The sequence below is a fragment of the Panthera onca genome, chromosome C1 (assembly GCF_046562875.1).
Source record: "Panthera onca isolate mPanOnc1 chromosome C1, mPanOnc1 haplotype 2, whole genome shotgun sequence".
NCBI classification, from domain to species: domain Eukaryota; kingdom Metazoa; phylum Chordata; class Mammalia; order Carnivora; family Felidae; genus Panthera; species Panthera onca.
The window spans coordinates 190,512,022-190,530,897 of record NC_138346.1 but is presented as its reverse complement, the minus strand read 5'-3'; the positions used below and the strand labels follow the sequence as shown (position 1 = coordinate 190,530,897).

The window sequence follows — 18,876 nt, the reverse complement described above, 5'->3', positions numbered from 1 at the left end:
GTATGTTGGTACTTGGACTCTTGATGAGTAGTTGAGTGTGCCGAATACATTGCGCTGTTGCAAAGTTGTAATTGGGGGGAACAATTTGCTCTCTTAGTCCAGTGGAAAATAAAAAATTGGCTTGCTTTCTTGCTTTTCTCCTTCCTCTTTGCTGAGCAAGAGACACCTCATCTCTTTGAATGGAATTTTGTCCATGCTCATCTTTTCTATACATTGTATCATTAGCAGTTTTTATGTCTACAACCTGCAGCATTTGTCTGCACTAGGAAGTGTCCTGGTGTAATTCTTCTTTGCTTCTATGCTAGTAATGAGCATTGGTGCTTAATACATTTATTCTGCGAACTTTTACTGACTGCATTGGATGATGCCAGGCACTTCCTCGAGTGCTGAGGAAACGTAAGACAGCACTTACCCTTGATGAGCTTACAGTTGGAAGGAGGTGGTAGACGTAACAGTATTTCCAGAACAGTTTTGGTAATGATGGAAAAGGAGGTGTTGTAGAGACAGTGGTAAGGGGATAGCCATCATGGCACATCCTAATGGAATGGAATGACAATTACCTAGTAAAAACAAATTGAAAGTTTGACTGTGGACCGTACTGTGTACTTAGAAGTAACTGGGAGAGGCCTCTTTAGATAGGGTGGTCCAGGAAGGCCCTAAGGCTGAAAGGTAAAAAATGAGTCTTGGGACTGTTGGGGGAGGGGAAGGGAGCATTTGAATGCCAAAGGTAGAGATGAGAAGGAAAATTGAAGCTTTGGGAGAATGGGAAGCTGATTGGACAGGAGTAGTGGGGAGGACGACAGGAGAAGAAATCTGGGTTTGGGGAAGTCTTCTAAGCTTGTGGTATTATCTTAGAAAGATAACAAGAATGGATGTAACTACTTAAGTTGAAGCTTGTCAGAGGATACCATGTATATATCTACATATCTATATATTTTGCTTTATGCCTAGTGCTTGCAGCCCTCATCTCATTTTAACTGAATGTTTTAATGTCTTGAGTCTTGGTGACACCTAGAAATGTAAGGGCACAGAGGAATTTAAAAAGCAAAGTACTTCTGTAATTTGTCTTTTCTGTGAAGATTTCCTTTGGCCTGAGGTTTTTCCCCAAACACTTTTTTGGACGAATAAATGTAATAAGATGTTCCTGTAATCATGATGTGTTATAATAGGAAGCACATTGGATTGGGAGCTAGTTGGGTCCCATTTGTGACTCTACCGCTTATTAGTTAATAACCTTGGACACACTGTGCCTATGGAATTTATTTTGTTTCCTGGCCTTTATCTCCTTATAATGCTTTATACAAACAGTAGAAGAGAAAGTTTATATACAACTCTTCACGATATTTGTCAGAATATTTTGGTCACATTTTTTCCCAGTAGTCCAGATAAAATCAACTCATGGTGCCCTTGTTCACCAAATACAGAAAAAAAATTCAACATTTTATGATGAAGGAGGAACAATTTCACCATTCAGATTTGGTTGGATAGCTCTTGGTTTCACATTTGAAAGGCAGAATAAGATTTATTCATCCACTCTTTGTGGTGTGCCTGACACTGCACTAAGTGCTGGATATAGGAACATGCCCTCTAGGAGCACTTAATGTGTAAAGATAGGTAGTAGCATCATAAAGGCCTGATTTGTGCTCTCCGGGATACTTAACTGCCACAAAAGTATTTTCATCAGGTATTTAGTTTAGAAATCTAGAGATTTAGACGTACCAAGCACATCCCTCCTGCAACAGGCTGGGACCATATTCTCTCCAGCTCTTGCAGTACTTAAAAGAAATGGGTCTATCTTTGGAATTGCACCAAATCAAGAAATAAACCAACATATGAAAGGATAGAGTAGCTTGTCTCATTCTGGGCATGTTTTCAATTTTCAGAAGTTTGTGAAGATGATAAAAATGAAACTTGAAAAGTAATAGTTACTAAGAAAATGATACTTAGATCAACTTGTGTTCAGTGAGCATTTGTATTCAATGACAATGGGATGTGGCTTTTCCCTCTTTTCCCTCAATTTCTTTTCTGAAAACACTGTCTGCCAAACAGTGTGGATGAGATTAACTCCAGAAAATAGTCTTTCTTTGTTTTGTTGAAAAATTGATGGCTATCCTCTCAAGTTTTTGCTATATTTGGGGAATCAAGATTCCTAAAGTTTTACAACTGGTAGTTCTATTTGTAATACAAATTTTGAAAGCTTTTTAAGTAACATTAACAGACTTGAAATTATTGGGTGAATGATTATACTTTGAGAATACCAGGCAAAGTAGTTTTATGAATAAATCTTGTTGATATGAAACTTTTAGGTTCTAGACTAATAGTGACTTTATAGATTTTTAAGTGTTAAAGTAAGTAAGTACTGCATATATTTCAGTTTCTCCTGGATTTGTGATTGAATGCAAAGGGTCTGCTGGCTTCACCATTTAAACTAGCTATGTGACCTTGGGTACGTTATTTTCTTTAACCCTTAGTTTTCTCATTGGTAAATGGAACAATAATAGTACTTACTATTATCTATGTAAACATATTGTTTATGGACTAAATAAGACAATCTAAAAAACAGTGTTCCCGGAATTGTCCTAGTTTTCCAGATTTCTTAGCCTTCGAATAGAAAGTCTTCACCCCCTTACCTCCAGTTTACTTTTCAGCTCTTACCTAGCCAATCCCATCACCATAATCCTACTCTTATTCAGAGGTATTTTACTTGGAGTCCTTGGACCAAAATTTCTCCAAGTGCATTATTTTGGGAAAGCTGACTTTAATTTTCATTTGATGCCTCAAGATCCAAGGTACATATTAGGCTTCGGTAAATATTTACCAATTGATTGATCTCCAAAAGGATACTTTAGCAAGATCTCAGGTCAGGTAGTCTGCCTTTGCCTTTCATTGTGCTGTTCTCTCCTTTTTTCTCTCATTTTCTTTATGGCGAATTTTCCTTGTTTAGGGCCCAGTGCAAACACCGTCTCCTCTGTGAAGCTTTCTCTAATTTCTCTAGACTTCCTCTTAGATGTTTGTCTTCTTTTGATGCTTTGTACATACTTTTAACTCTTGCTTTTCTTGCTGTCACTGGCTTAGTCCAGGTTTCATAAATAATGTCCTGTTGCAACAATCTCTTCACCAAGCTCCCTTGCTTTCTGACTGACTTTATCTACACTCCATTCTGGTATTCTTTCTAAATTGTAAATATAATCTCATTAGTCACTTTGTTCCCTGAAATTCTTCAATGGTTTCTTACCCCAAAGACAAGATAGAATTCAGACTTACCAGCCTCACCTGGCAGACAAAGCCTTTTAGAATTTGGACACTGCCCCCACTCCCCTTCCCCAGCTCCCACCTTTCCAACCTTTTTTCTTTTTTTTTTTTAAATACCTTTACTACACTATCCATCTCTAAGTCTGCCTGATTAACCTAGGGTCCTCCCTTCTCCATCTGCTTATTTATCCTTTAAGACCAGCTCAAACATTAAGTCTTTGAGAAGTGTTTTATGATTGCAGCAGACAGAATGAGGTGATTCTTCGTGTACTCCGGTAGCATCTTGTACATAATTGTGGTACCTGAATAGTTGTTTCCATGTTTGTCTCTTGTATTGGCTAGCAAACCAACAAGAGTAGAGGTCTTAGTCTTTTTTTGTATACTTGACACCTAGCAGTTAATACAATGCCTGGCACACAAAGCTAATTTGTTGAATGAGTTATATTGTAGAACTTCATGATATACTGAAGAGGTTAGTACTTCAAAAGAAACACTTGATGTAAAATCTGATGTAAAAAGCAACTTTATCATAAGAAACAGGATAAAGGAACAGGATAGACACTCTTTGCTCATTTCTTGGAGGCGTACTTGTGAACTTAGCCTACATTCATACAATGTACACATTTACATGTGTGGAATGAGGAGTAGTGTTGTTGGAGGGAGAAAATTAGAGGCATTATAGCATTGAAGAAGAGTTAGCAGCCTAATAAGGCAACAGTTTGGAAATGTTGAGATGGGGAGGATCAGTTAATTCCTTGAGATTGGTGACCATGAAAACTCTTGAGATTTACTTCTTATTTTAAAGGATTTTTAATACATTACCTTTCTTTTTGTGCATTCTAAATAGAAACTAGATGACAGGTGGTTATAATGGCATAAACTAGCTTTGTACTGCATATGACCAAAACATAATTATAAATGTGACTATGAAACAGTGGGAATTTTGGATGCTGTCATTTACTTGGTACCACCCAGTCTCTTTCATACTAGTGATTTTTGTGTCTACCTGTGCTTCATGCTCTTCTGAACAATTTTAATAAAAAATCTAAGTAGAAAGCACCACTTATTTCAAGCCTGCAAAGGCATTGGTCAACTAAAGTGTGCTTTGTTTTCACTTAGTTCTAGACACCTGTCACCTCTCCCAGAGGCCTTCCTTGACTGACTTGTCTAAAACAACACTTCCCCATCATCTTCAACTCCTGAACACTGCTTTATATTTCTCTAAATCACCGACTGCTATCTGATGTCTATGACAAATATGTCTATTTATCTGTCTCTGCACCTGGAATGTAAGCATCAAGAGGGTGTTGACTGTTTTGTTTACCCAGTGCCTAGAATTGTCCCTGGCGCTTAATGGGTACTCAGTCAATATTTGTTGATCTTTTATCTCCTTCCTTCCTTAAATCTCTGACTAGACTTCTTAAGAGTAACAAGTCTTACCTTTCTTTATTAAGAAATAGGGACATGTTTTGGTCAGCCAGTTTATGCTGCTTCCGAACAGGGATCAGGTCTTACTGTTCTTTGTATCCTAATTACTAAAGAGTAGAACTAACTTTTATTTATGGTTTCTTTTTTTTTTTTTTAATGTTTATTTTTGAGAGGGGGAGGGGCAGAGAGAGAAGGAGACAGAGAATCTGAAACAGGCTCCAGGCACTGAGCTGTCAGCACAGAGCCTGACATGGGGCACGAATTATGGACAGGACATTATGCCCTGAGCTGAAGTCGGAGCTTAACCGACTGAGCCACCCAGGTGCCCCTTATTTATGTTTTCTAAGAATTTCCCATGGTTGCTTGTATTCCACAAATATTTAAAGAGATTTTCAACAGGGTTTGCTTAGCCAGGTTGAAACATTTATTTTGGATATGGTTGATATCATACTGGGAAATTTGAACGTAGAGAAGGGATTGAGCAAGATTGTATACAAAAAAATAGATTCCTAAAACTTTTGTTGATCCCTAAAGCCAACATATAAACCATTACATGAAAAATTAGAGGGGTTATTTATTTATCTGTCAATCTTTCTATCTATCTATCAACTAATCAATCATCTTTTATGTGCCAAGCACTCAGGTAGATGGTGTTGTTTTTTATTTTCATTTTACAGATAGAAAACTGAGGCTCAGGGAAATAAACTTTCCCGGGGTCACACAGCGAGTAAGCTGTGACAGAGTCTTCAGATTCCAAAGTCCATGCTCTTTTTCCTATATCAGCATTTCCTAAACTGTTTTGTTCCATGAGTTATATGTATTAGTAAGTACTTACTGAATTAAGGATTCTGTGTTCATGTAAGTTAGGATAATGTTGGGATAAATATTTTTTTATGTGTCATATATGTTAAGATGCATTGTGAACCTCCTAGAGAGACATCGTTATGCAGCATTTGCCAAACTTAGCAGGTCTGGGACATTTAATATTTTGCTGTGTTCTAAACCTGATATCATCCCCAAATTACATGTTTTTCTTTCATTATAGTAAAGCAAAACACTATGTGGAAGAGTGGATTGCTTTATGTTTCTATATACCACTGAATTTTGATTCCCTACTTTCAGCCTAAAACATGACTGTGAGCTTTTTATGAAAAAAATTTCCCTCCAAGTTTTTGCAGGTTTTGAATTATACTTATTGTCACATATGAAAAGTATTTCAATGTATTATAACTTTTGTAAATTGGAAATGAATACTATTTAGACATATCTTGAGGTCAAGGTTATTCATCTGGGTTTACCTTTATCTCTGCAGCATAGCTAGCTTGGGAACTAATGTATTTGTCTATTTCTTCTCGCTTTTGTGCTATGTCTGAATTCTTTAATTTTTTTTTTTTTTAAATGCCTTTCTTGTCCTTTTTGGGAGGGATCTATTAGTTCAGCATGCTGACATTTGATTTCATAGTATTTTTACTCCGAAGGAAATAGTCGGAGTGTGTCACATTAGCCAGCACAATAATGCTTTATTAATATGGACACGTGTTAAGAATTATTACTGGGTATATTGGAATGAATGGCCTAGCTTGGGAATTGCATTTTTGTGATACATGGTTATATAAAATAGGTGTATTTTTATTCATAATTTCATTTACTTTAATTTGCTTTTTTAACATATATGTTTAGAATACATAAAGTATCTTAAAATAATAAAACTGAATATATATATGTATATATAGATAGATATATATTTAAAGTTTTGTGACTCCTGCCTAGTATGTGCTCATTCTAAAAGCTTAAGACAAGATGTCTAAGTGCAGAAAGTGAAACCGCCATGTAATCTCACTGTGAATAGCTTGATGTATTGTTCTGATTTTTGGGAAAATATGTATATAGTATACGTGTATATATAAGGATTAAACCTAAAAAAACTGAGTATAGTTGACACACAGTGTTACATTAGTTTCAGATGTACAACATAGTAATTCAGCTTCTCTATATGTTATGCTATGCTTACTCCAAGTGTAGCTACCATCTGTCACCATACAATGCTATTATAGTGTCACTGAGTATATTCCCTTTACTATGCCTTTTATTCTCATGACTTATTCATTCTATAATTGGAAGTCTGTATCTCCCATCCCCTCACCCTTTTTTTCCTTTGCCCTACCTCCCTTCCCCCTGGCAACCATCTATTTGTTCTTTGTATTTATAGGTCCAGTTCTGCTTTTTGTTTGTTCATTTGTTTTGTTTTTTAGAATCCACATATGAGTGAAATCATAAGTTAGTTTTCTTTCTCAATCTGCCCTATTTTAATTAACATAATACCCTCTAGGTCTGTCCATGTTGCACATAGCAAGGTCTTATCCTTTTTTATGGCTGTGTAGTATTCCATTGTGTGTATGTATATGCATTTGTCTGTTAATGGCCACTTAAGTTGCTTCTATATCTTTTTTTTTAAATATTTATTTTTGAGAGAGAGACAGAGCATGAACAGGGGAGGGGCAGAGAGAGAGGGAGACACAAAATATGAAGCAGGCTCTAGGCTCTGAGCTGTCAGCACAGGGCCTGATGTGGGGCTCAGACCCACGAACTGTGAGATCAAGACCTGAGCCCAAGTCGGTTGCTAAATCGACTGAGCTACCCAGGCATCCCTGTGTCTTGGTTATTGTAAATAATGCTGCAGTAAACTTAGGAGTGTCTATCTTTTTGAGTTAATGTTTTTTCCTTAGGTAAATACCCAGAAGTGGAATTATTGGATCAAATGGTATGTCATTTTTTTTAAGATTTTTTTTTTTAAGTTTATTTATCTTTGCGGCGGGGGGGGGGGGGTTGAGGGAGAGAGAGGGAATTCCATGAGAGATCATGAGCTGAGCTGAAATCAAGAGTCAGATGCTTAACCAACTGAGCCACCCAGGTGCCCACTGCATCAAATGGTACTTCTAATTTTAGTTTTTGAGGAGCCTCCTTACTGTTTTCCACAGCGGCTCTACCAGTTTACATTCCCATGGTGTACAAGGGTTCCTTTTTCTCCAGCATTTATTATATCTTGTCTTTTTGGTTCTAGCCAATCTGACAGATGTAAGGTGATATCTCATTGTGGTTTTGATTAGCATTTCCCTGATGATTAGAGATGTTGAGCAATTTTTCATGTGTCTGTTGACCATCTGTAGGTTTTCTTTGGAGAAATGTCTGTTCAGGTCCTCTACCCATTTTTTATTTGGATTTGTTTGTTTTTTGGTGTTGAATTGTATAAGTTGTTTATATATTTGAGATATTAACCCCTTATCAGATATGTCATTTGCAAATATCTTCTCCCATTCAGTAGGTTGCCTCTTTGTTTTGTTGACTTATTCCTTCGAAATGCAAAAGGATGTAGTCCCAGGAGTTTACTTTTGCTTTTGTTTCCCTTGCCTTAGGAGATATATCTAGAAAAATGTTGGTGGGGCTGACGTTAGAGAAATTAATGTCTGTATTCTTTTCTAGGATTCTAGGATATTTAGGTCCTTAATCCATTTTGAGTTTATTTTTGTGTATGTTAGAGAGTGGTCCAGTTTCATTCTTTTGCATGTAGTTGTCCAGTTTTCCCAGCACCATTTACTGAAGAGACTGTCTTTTCTCCGTTGCATATTCTTGCCTCCTTTGTTATAGATTAATTGACCATATAAGCGTGCATGTATTTCTGGACTCTTTATATTGTTCCGTTGATCTGTGTGTCTGTATTTATGCCAGTATCATACTGTTTTGATCACTTCAGCTTTGTAGTATATGTTGAAATCTGGAATTATGATACCTCCACCTTTGTTTTTCTTTCTCAAGATTGCTTAAATATTGGATTTTTTAATTGTCCAAGAAATGCATGTAAAAAAAATTAGAATAATGTAAAAGAAGAGAGTAAAGGATGAAAACTGTCACATACACCCTAATACTTCAGTACTACATTTTTCTAGGTTAATAGTTTTCTTAGGTTAACAGTTTGGGAATATATACTTAGAGAATTTTTCTATATATGTATATATTTTTAGAAAAATAATGTTGAGCTTATATATTGAAACTTAATATATTGATATTGTAGATAATCTGTCTTGTGGAATACACACGTTTGTTACTTTAAAAAATTGTATAATATTTTACTGTAAACTGCCTTGATTTTAAATATTTTTAAAAATGTTTTTCATGTTTATTTTTAAGAGAGAGAGAGACAGTGTGAGTAGGGAAGGGTCAGGGAGAGGGAGACACAGAATCTGAAGCAGGCTCCAGGCTCTGAGCCAACAGCACAGAGTCTGACGCGGGGTTCAAATTCTCGGACTGCGAGATCATGACCTGAGCCGAAGTTGGACGCTTAACTGACTGAGCCACTCAGGTGCCCCGAAAACTGCCTTGATTTTAAATTCTGCAGGTAGCAAAACCTTCAACACTCTTAATTGAAAAAAAATTTTTTTTTACTTAGAAAAATACATATTGCTACAGAAAGGAAAAAATAAAAGCCCTTTTCTGCCTTCAGTCCCTCCAGTCACTCCCCAAAAGAGTTAAGTCTCTTGTGTATTCTTAAAATCTCAAATACTCTTCTGTGATTTATATTTTAATTTAATGAGAACAATTTTCTATATTGACACACATTGAGCATGTACCATAATTAAACCATTGTGTTCTTTTTTATTGTTATCATAAGTAAGGTTGCAGTGAATATCCTTAAACATCAAACACTAGTTATTTATACCTATAGCATAAATTCTTGGAATTGAAATTACTGTATTAAAGAGAATGTTTATTTTAAATTTTGGTGGATACTAGCCTACAAAAAGTTGAGTAGCATTTGTATGTTTTTCATGTGTATTAGATATTTGAATTTTTTTTTCTGTGAGGTTTGTCTTTACTATTTTTTACATAACTGTATTTTAAAGTATTCCCGGCTAAAAGTCATTAAAATTTGATTGTGTTTAATCATTGAGTATGATCCTGTAATCTTAAGATCCCATGCTGCTTTGAGGTTCTCAAGAATCTGAAGCCATTGGAATGTATGATACAAATTAGTGATTGTTGCTGTGAGAAATTTGTCGGTCTACTCATTTCCAACAGACATTTATTGATGTTTATATATCAATGCTATTAAACTCTAGGAAGACTTAAGTCATAGCTGAATAACTGGAAAGGCCCTAGTGCTTTCCATTAGCTAAATTTTTCTTATATTGTTATTTTTATGTTACCAAACAAGGTGTCACTGAATGTATGTATGACCTTGGGCCAAATCAGTTTGTTTTGGGGACTTCAGATTGCTGCTCAAATCAGATGATCTTTAAGGTTTGATTCTCCTTAGAAATTATATAATTCGTTTGAAAAATGTTTGCTAAGGATTATTTTCTAAGTCATCTCCGACTTTGGTCTTATGTATCCTTATTGAAATAAATGAATAATGTTTTATTTATGCAGTACCTATATGTTATAAGCAACCACAGAAAAACATAAAAGTGGTAAGATTTTTGAAAGTCATTTAAATAAGTGTTAGTATTATGTTTCTGCCCCCAATGGGTTGTTACTTCTCTCTGTAGGGTAAATGCCTATCCCAGTGGAAACCACTCTACTGATTTGAACTGAAGTTATTTGTTTACATTAGTTATGTTTACTATCCTTATTTGGCTTCTTTCTTCAAAGTGAAATTTTGATTATAGTCTTTAAGGGTCTTGGAAAATGAAAATGTTAAATCTAGAACAAATGATCCCATAAAGTTCTAACAGTAAGTGTGGATACGACATCAAATTTGGGCAGTCTTAATGTTTTACTATCTTATGACATGAAGAACATATCTAATAGAAAGTAGATTTGAAGTTAGGAGATTTCATTCTAACAATCTTGTGACTTTAAACTTTGCCTTGGAGCTCTATTCTTGTCTCTAAAATTGGGGGTAATAGAAAGCTCCCTGATAGGTGGTTGTGAATATCAGGTGGGACAGTATAACACTGCTCTTAGCATAACTTTTGGTAGCAGATAGGTACCTAGTGTATCAATTTCTTTATATCTATTTCATCACGAATAATGTTTTAAAGAAATATTTCATGTAGAGCAGCTTTCCACCATTTTCCTGTCAATGTACAGCCCATTGGGGAAAAAAAAAAGGTTTCCTAGATGTTTATAGAGCATTTGCTAATATAGTTTTAGAGAGCCTATGATGAGCTTTGTAGATTGGAAGTGTAATTTACAGTAAATTTCTTTTATGTTGAAACAATATGGATGTCCTTTGGGATCCACATATAGTGGATATAATGGATTTGACCTGTTGTAACTAACAAATCATTCTATATAAAAATTTCTTTGATTCATTTGACTACTGGTTTTAACTTGGCTTATTATTTGCCATTTAAATTATGTATTTCATTTTATTGAAATCTGTGCATATCAAAAGTGATTTGAGGGGTGCCTGGGTAGCTCCTCAGTTGGTTAAGCATCCAGCTCTTGATTTGGGCTCAGGTTGTGATCTCATGATTCTTGAGATAGAGCCCCAGGTCAGGCTCTGCACTGGCAGCACAGAACGTGCTTGGAATTCTCTCTCTCCCTCTGCCCCCTGCCCCCACTCGCAATCCCTCTGTGTCTGTCTGTCTGTTTCTCTCTTTCAAAATAAATAATTAAACTTTTTTAAAAAGTGATTTGAATTTATAACACGTTGGATTTGAGTCCCTGAAAAAAGGTGGCCATGTTTTTATAAACATGTTTGAGGGAAGAATAGAAGTTATTTAGTTCAGTCCCCTTTCAGCTTAAAACTTTTAAGGGGGAAACTCCCTCTCAGTGTAGGATGTTAGCTGAGGATAAGAATAGGTGATAATATCAATAAAATTCTGAATGTTGACATATCTATTTACCACCAAACAAAATTCATGACTAGTGTGTCATTAATCTGATGTGAACACCCTTGTAAAAAATAAGGTTTAAGCATTTTCTTTTATTTATTTATTTATTTATTTATTTATTTATTTATTTATTTATAAGCATTTTCTTTTAAAAACTCCCAGAAGTGCAGTTTGGTCAACATTATGCTGCTCTCCTCCTTTACAAGGATTTGAATGAAGCAGTAAGAATTTGGAACCAAATCTACTTAGTTGAATCTGTTTTGTTTTGTTTTGTTTTTTTAATTTTTTTTTAATGTTTATTTTTGAGAGAGAGAGAGAGACAGAGCATGAGCAGGAGAGGGAAAGAGAAAGAGGGAGACACAGAATCCGAAGCAGGCTCCAGGCTCTGAGCTGTCAGCACAGAGCCAGACGCAGGGCTTGAACTCATGAACTATGAGATCATAACCTGAGCAGAAGTTGGACACTCAACCAACTGAGCCACCCAGGTACCCCAAATCTGTTTTAATGTACAATTGTTTCACTCTCTTCAAAGATATGTATCTGAGAAACTATCTTAATCAAACTTCAAAAATAATTTAGCATATCCTTTAATAATAGTGCGAAGCCTCAAAAGCAAGTAATTATAAGAATACTTGCTATATACTACTCAGTATGCTGGATTCTGATCTGCACTGATGACAAAACAGATGTGGTTCTTGCCCTCTGGGTTTATTATCTAGTGGAGAAGATAAACGTTAAACAATTTTTGTATTATGTTTGCTTATTGATACAGTAGAGCAGTAGTCAGTGTTTGATCATATATATTTATCCACCTTCCAATTAGTTTGTCCTTAGGTAAGAGGAACATAAGTGAAACAGGAACTGTTATTATTGCATAATAATTTTGAGGTCTAATATAAGTGGTTTTAAATATTTGAACATTGAATATTTGAATATTGAACATGATTTCTCTTTTCCAATTAGTATAGATTATAAAGAAACAATTTTTCATGCCACTTTTCTATAATCAGTTTCATTGATCTTGGTTGCCAAATTGAAAATTTGAAGCAAGTATATTTTTAAGAAGGGAAGACCTGGGGCGCCTGGGTGGCTCAGTCGGTTGAGTGTCTGACTTCGGCTCAGGTCATGATCTCACAGTTCGTGGGTTCGAGCCCCGCATCAGGCTCTGTGCTGACCGCTCGCTCAGAGCCTGAAGCTTGCTTCAGATTCTGTGTTTCCTACTCTCCCTGCCCCTCCCCCGTTCACGCTTTGTCTCACTCTGTTTCTCAAAAATAAATGTAAAAAAAAAAAAATTAAAAAAAGAAGGGAAGACCTTACTAATTTAAGGGGGAATAGAATGCCAGAAATCTTTTTTATTTTAGGTTTGGAAATGCCAAAAAATAAATACCCTTTGAACGTCCCAAAACCATAAGACATCTGAGCCCAGGAGATTATTATAAAGAATTAGAAAGCTTTTGTTTATGTTTATAAAGCATTTGTACCAAATTATTTATAGGGGTTATTTGGATGTGGGGAATGGGAGTAAAATTAGATGGAATACAGTTGTGATTTTTCACTTCTTTATTGCGTACAAAATTTTAATGTGGTGGGATTGTAGGTGAATTCTACCTTTTTGCTGTATTTCAGTATTTTTTCAAATAAAATTTAAACAGATGATAAGGTAGTGCTATATGTATTGATAGGAAAGGATACCCAAGATGTTCTTTTTTTAAAGAAAAGAAAATTATCTCATTATATAAAGCAGTGGTATATAGAAAAAGTTTTGAATTACTAAAATGTTATGTGTTGCATTTCAGTCAAGATTTAGTGGAACATCCATTTTTCTTGTGTTTTTATACAGTTTTTACTTAACCTGTTACCCTTTTATATCATTTTTCAAAATATTTTTTAAATGTGTATTTATTCTGAGAGAGAGAGAGCACGAGCACATGAGCAGGGTAGGGACTGAGAGAGAGGGAGAGAGAATTCCAAGCCACTTCCATGCTGTCAGCATAGACCCCAGTGCGGGGCGCAATCCCACAATCCTGGGATCATGGACTGAGCTGAAACCAAGAGTTGGGTGCTTAACCAACTGAGCTGCCCAGGTGCCCCTCTAAAATATTTTAATTTTAAGCAATTTTTACATCCAACTTGGGACCCAAACTTAACCTGGAGATCAGCTCACCAACTGAGCCAGCCAGGTGCCCCTATCTTGTTACCCTTTCAAATTAATTTTCATTTTATCCTCTGTTGTTGTTGTTGTTTGTTGTTGTTTTTGTTTTGTGTGTGTGTGTGTGTGTGTGTGTGTGTGTTTTAAGTATTTGTCTTTGTTTCTCTCCCTTCTGTTTCCTAGCCCTTGTGTCTTTTTCTTGTTTTACTCGCTTGCTTTGGATCTGAAGGAATACCACCCTCTGGTAGCTTTCTGAGATCTCTCCTGTCTCTTGTTTGTGTTAGACTGGGTGTAGGAATCTAGGTTGAAAATCAGTTTTGCTCAGAATTTTGCAGCATATGTTAAAAACAAAATATCTCCAACATACAAAGTAGTAAAGAGTATATTAAAATGAACATGACCTAAGAAATAAAATGATAGAGACTACCTATGTACCCTTTCATAGATTCATTTGCCTCCTACCACCATCCTGATTTTGGTATTTAATCATTGTCCTGAATCTCTTTACTTAGTATTTGTGCATCTTAACACATTTATGTGTTTTCTGCTTTACTTAAATGGTGTACTATATTCTGAAGCTTTTCTTTCTTTCTTTTTTTCTTTCTTTCTTTCTTTCTTTCCTTCTTTCTTTCTTTCTTTCTTTCCTTCTTTCCTTCTTTCCTTCTTTCTTTCGAGAGAGAAAGAAAAACAGAGAGGGCACAAGTGAGTGAGGGCAGAAAGAGAGAAGTGGGGCTCACCCAAAGTGGGGCTCTAGTTCACCTGAAGCAGGACTCAAACTCATGAACCGTGAGACCCAGGCCGAAGTCAGGTGCTTAACCAACTAAGCCACCCAAGTACCCTCTTCTGAAGCTTTTTAAATTCAACATAATGGAAAAATAAAATACATGTAAGAGAATGTTTCTAAGATATATCTGTATTGGCATGGATAGCTTTGGTACCTTCATTTTTCAGTGATGTATAGTATTTTATTATATAAATATAACTCATTTGTCCATTCTTTTATTAATGGACTTAGAGGCATTTGTTTTTATTTATTTATTTTTATTTTTTAATGCCTTTTTTTTTGAGAGAGAGAGAGAGAGTGAGCGAGCAAGCATGATTGGGGGAGGGGCAGAGAGAGAGGGAGACACAGAATCCAAGGCAGACTCCAGGCTCTGAGCTGTCAGCACAGAGCTCAGCATAGTGCTGGAACTCAACAAACTGTGAGATCATGACCTGAGCCAAAGTTGGACACTTAACCAACTGAGCCACCCAGGCACCCTGAGGCATTTGTTTACATTGACTGTTGGGGTTGACATTTTCCCAATGTATCTTGATACATTGGTACAAGAATTTCTTTAGGGTATATGCTTAAAGTAGAGTTGCTGAGTTCATATATAGACCTGCCTTCAACTATAATACTGCCAAGTTATTCTCTAAAGTATTTGTAGCAATTTATGCCAGTTATTCATGTATGAAAGTTAACATTGCCCCACATTCTTGCCAGTAATTGGTGTAGTTCGTTTAATTTTAGCCATTCTGGTGGGTGGACTGTGGTATCTCATTGTGGTTTTAATTTGTTTCTTTTTTCTGTTTACTTGTAAGGAGTTACCTGTTTAGTTATATTTATTGCTATTCATATTTCCTCTTCTGTGAATTGCCTTTTCTTGTTTTTTGCTCATTTTTTAGTTGCGTTATTTGCCTTAAAATTTTTTTTTAATGTTTATTTTTGACAGAGACAGAGACAGAGACAGAGCCTGAGTAGGGGAGGGGCAGAGAGTGAGGGAGACACAGAATCTGAAGCATGCTCCAGGCTCCAAGCTGACAGCACATAGCCGGAGGTGGGGCTCAAACCCACGAACAAGGGAGACCACGACCTGAGCCAAAAAATTTTTTTAAGATTTTATATTTAAGTAATCTCCACACCCAATATGGGGCTCAAACTCACAACCCCAAGATCAAGAGTCACATGCTCTACCGACTGAGCTGACTGTCTTTTACTTTATAGTTTTTATGAAATTTTGTATTATGAAATATGAATCTTTTGCTGGCCATATACCTTGGAATTATCTTCTCTCCAATTTATCTTTTCATTTTTTTTTTATATTTATGCACAGAGGTTTTACATTTTTTACAGTAAAAATTATAAATCTGACAACTGAAACGTAAAATTTATTTAAATTATTTTTATGATTTTGTGTACTTCTTGGCCCATGTCTTTTTTTTTAATTTATTTTATTTTTGGGGTGCCTAGGTGGCTCAGTTGGTTAAGCATCCAGCTCTTTTTTTTAATGTTTAGTGCGCATGCTAAACACACACACACACACACACACACACACACACACACAGTGGGAGAGGGGCAGAGAGAGAGGGAGACACAGAATCTGAAGCAGGCTCCAGGCTCTAGGCTCCAAGCTCCTGAGTTGTCAGCACAGAGCCTGATGTTGGGCTTGAACCCACAAACTGTGAGATCATGATCTAAGCTGAAGTCTTGATGCTTAACTGACAGAGCCGCCCAGGTGCCCTAGCATCCAGCTCTTGAGTTTGGCTCAGGTTATGAGCTCACAGTTGTGAGATCAAGCCCCATGTTGGGCTCTGCACTGAGTGTGGAGCCTGCTTAAGATTCTCTCTCTCCCTCTGCCCTTCTCCCCTGCTTGCACTGTCTCTCTCAAAGAAATAAAAATAAGTTTTAAAAAAGATTTTTAAGTACTCTCTACACCCAACATGGGACTTGAACTCACAAACCTGAGATCAAGAGTTACATGCTCCACTGATTGAGCCAGCCAGATGCCTCCTGGGCCATATGTCTTTTTAAAAACAACTTTATTGAGGGGCACCTGGATGGCTCAGTTGGGTAAGCATCTGACTTTTTTTTTTTTAATGTTTTTATTTATTTTTGAGACAGAGAGAGACAGAGCATGAGCAGGAGAGGGGCAGAGAAAGAGGGAGACACAGAATCTGAAGCAGGCTCCAGGCTCTGTGCTGTCAGCACAGAGCCCGACGTGGGGCTTGAACTCACGGACCATGAGATCATGACCTGAGCTGAAGTTGGACGCCCAACCAACTGAGCCACCCAGGCGCCCGCATCTGGCTCTTAATTTGGGGTCAGGTCATGATCTCATAGTTTGTGGGTTCGAGCCTCATGTTGGTCTCCATGCTATTAACGCAGAGCACACTTGGGATTCTTTTCTCCCTGTCTCTCTGCCCATTCCCTACTCACGCTCTTTCTCTCCCTCTCAAAAATAAATAAACTTAAGAAAAACTACAATCTTTATTGAGATATAATTGATATACAGTAAATTGCTTGTTTTTAAAATGTGCAGTTTTATAAGCTTTTCCATATCTAATGACAAAACACTGGTGAAACCATTACTGTAATCAAGATAATATATCCATCACCCCTAGAAGTTCCTTCCCACCCCGTTGCATTTGTCTGTCTTTTCCTACTATCTTTCATCTTCACCCAACGATTGATCTGCCTTCTCTAGAGATTAGATTCCATTTTTAAGAATTTTATATCATTGTTTTATAAACTATGCTGTGCCTTTGGCTTCTTTTACACAATAATTATTTTGAAATTCATGTTGTATGGAATTAATATATTGTATTGCTGGGTATTCATTGTATGGTTCTATTATGCTTTGCTCATTCACCTGTTGATAGACATTTAGCATGTTTCTACTTTTTGGCTGTTACAAATAAAGTTGCTGTGAACATTTGTATTTATAAGTCTTTGTGTGGACAAATGCTTTCTCTTTCGACTCTTAAAAAATGAGAACAAACTGAGGGCTTATGGGGGATGGGAGGGAGGGGAGGGTGGGTGATGGGTATTGAAGAGGGCATCTTTTGGGATGAGCACTGGGTGTTGTATGGAAACCAATTTGACAATAAATTTCATATATTTAAAAAAAACAAACGCTTTCTCTTTTCTCTTAGGTAAATATGTAGGTGGAATGGTTGTATCACATGACAAGTTTTTCAGAGTAGTTGTATCATTTTACATTCCCACCAACAATGTATGAGAGTTCTAGCTTTCTATCTCCTGATCAGCATTTGGTGTGATCAGTCTTTTTAATTTTAGCCATTCTAAAATTAGTGGTGCTCTCTGTGGTTCTAATTTACATTTCCCTAATGACTTATTATGTTGAGTATCTTTTCATGTGCTTATTTGCCATTCTTATATCTTTCTTGGTGAAATAGTTTTTCAAATCTTTTGCCCATTAAAAAAAGTGGATTGTTTTTTATTGTTGAGTTTTGAGAAGGGTGTGTGTGTGTGTGTGTGTGTGTGTGTGTGTGTCTGTCTGTCTGTCTGTCTGTCTGTCTTTTTTCTGGACATAAACCCTTCATGAAATTATTTTTCTTCTTTTTTTAAATGTTTATTTTTGAGAGAGAGAGTGGGGAGGGGCATAGAGGGGGGACAGAGGATCCAAAGTGTAGACTGTGCTGAGAGCAGAGAGCCCAATGTGGGGCTCGAACTTAACAACTGCGAGATCATGACCTGTACTGAAGTCAGACACTTAACCGACCGAGCCCCTCAGGCACCCCTATTCTTTATTTTAATGTTGAAGCTTAGATGGCAGAGAGTGGGCAGAATGGGAGTGGTGATTTTCACTTCCAAGGTATACACATTCAGACCCTGGATCACTTGGGACTCTCTGGAGGGAACATCCTTGGCCATGACACAGATTCCATTGTGGTAATGTGGCCATGGGGAAAGCCTAAGGTACTGTCTACCTGCTTATAGGGAGCAAATCACAAGGATGAACTAAGGCAGAACAGCATCGTGGATGTCACACATTCTGGAATAACTGTTGAACTCATGTGAGATACCATCAAGAATTACTAGGATACTGGGTAAGACAGGAATGAGAAGTCTTACATAACTAATGGTGGGCACACAAGCCAGCCAAGCCATGGTTAATTTCTATTAAGTTGAACCCTTCTATAAACACACAGGCTTTTTTTCTTAGGCTTTTCCTTTTATTCTCTTACCAGTATCTCTTGAAGAACACACATTCTTAATTTTGATAAAGTTCAGTTTGTCAACTTTCTCTTTTATCTTTTAACATGCTTTTCATGTTACATACAAAGATTTTCCCTATGTTGTCTTCTGTAAGTTTATTTTAGGTTTTACATTTAGATCTATGATCCATTTGTAGCTTATTTTTATATATCCTATGATGGGTGGATGGAAGTTTTTTGTGTTTTTAAATGAATATCTGAATGTTCCGT

At 36.5% G+C, this 18,876-nt stretch overlaps 1 protein-coding gene across 1 annotated transcript in view; it reads left to right on the top strand.

The window, feature by feature from the left end:
* Window positions 1–18,876, top strand: part of RLF (RLF zinc finger) — an 84,908-nt gene that overhangs the window by 1,225 nt on the left and 64,807 nt on the right. The gene's annotated exons all lie outside the window — the stretch shown is intronic.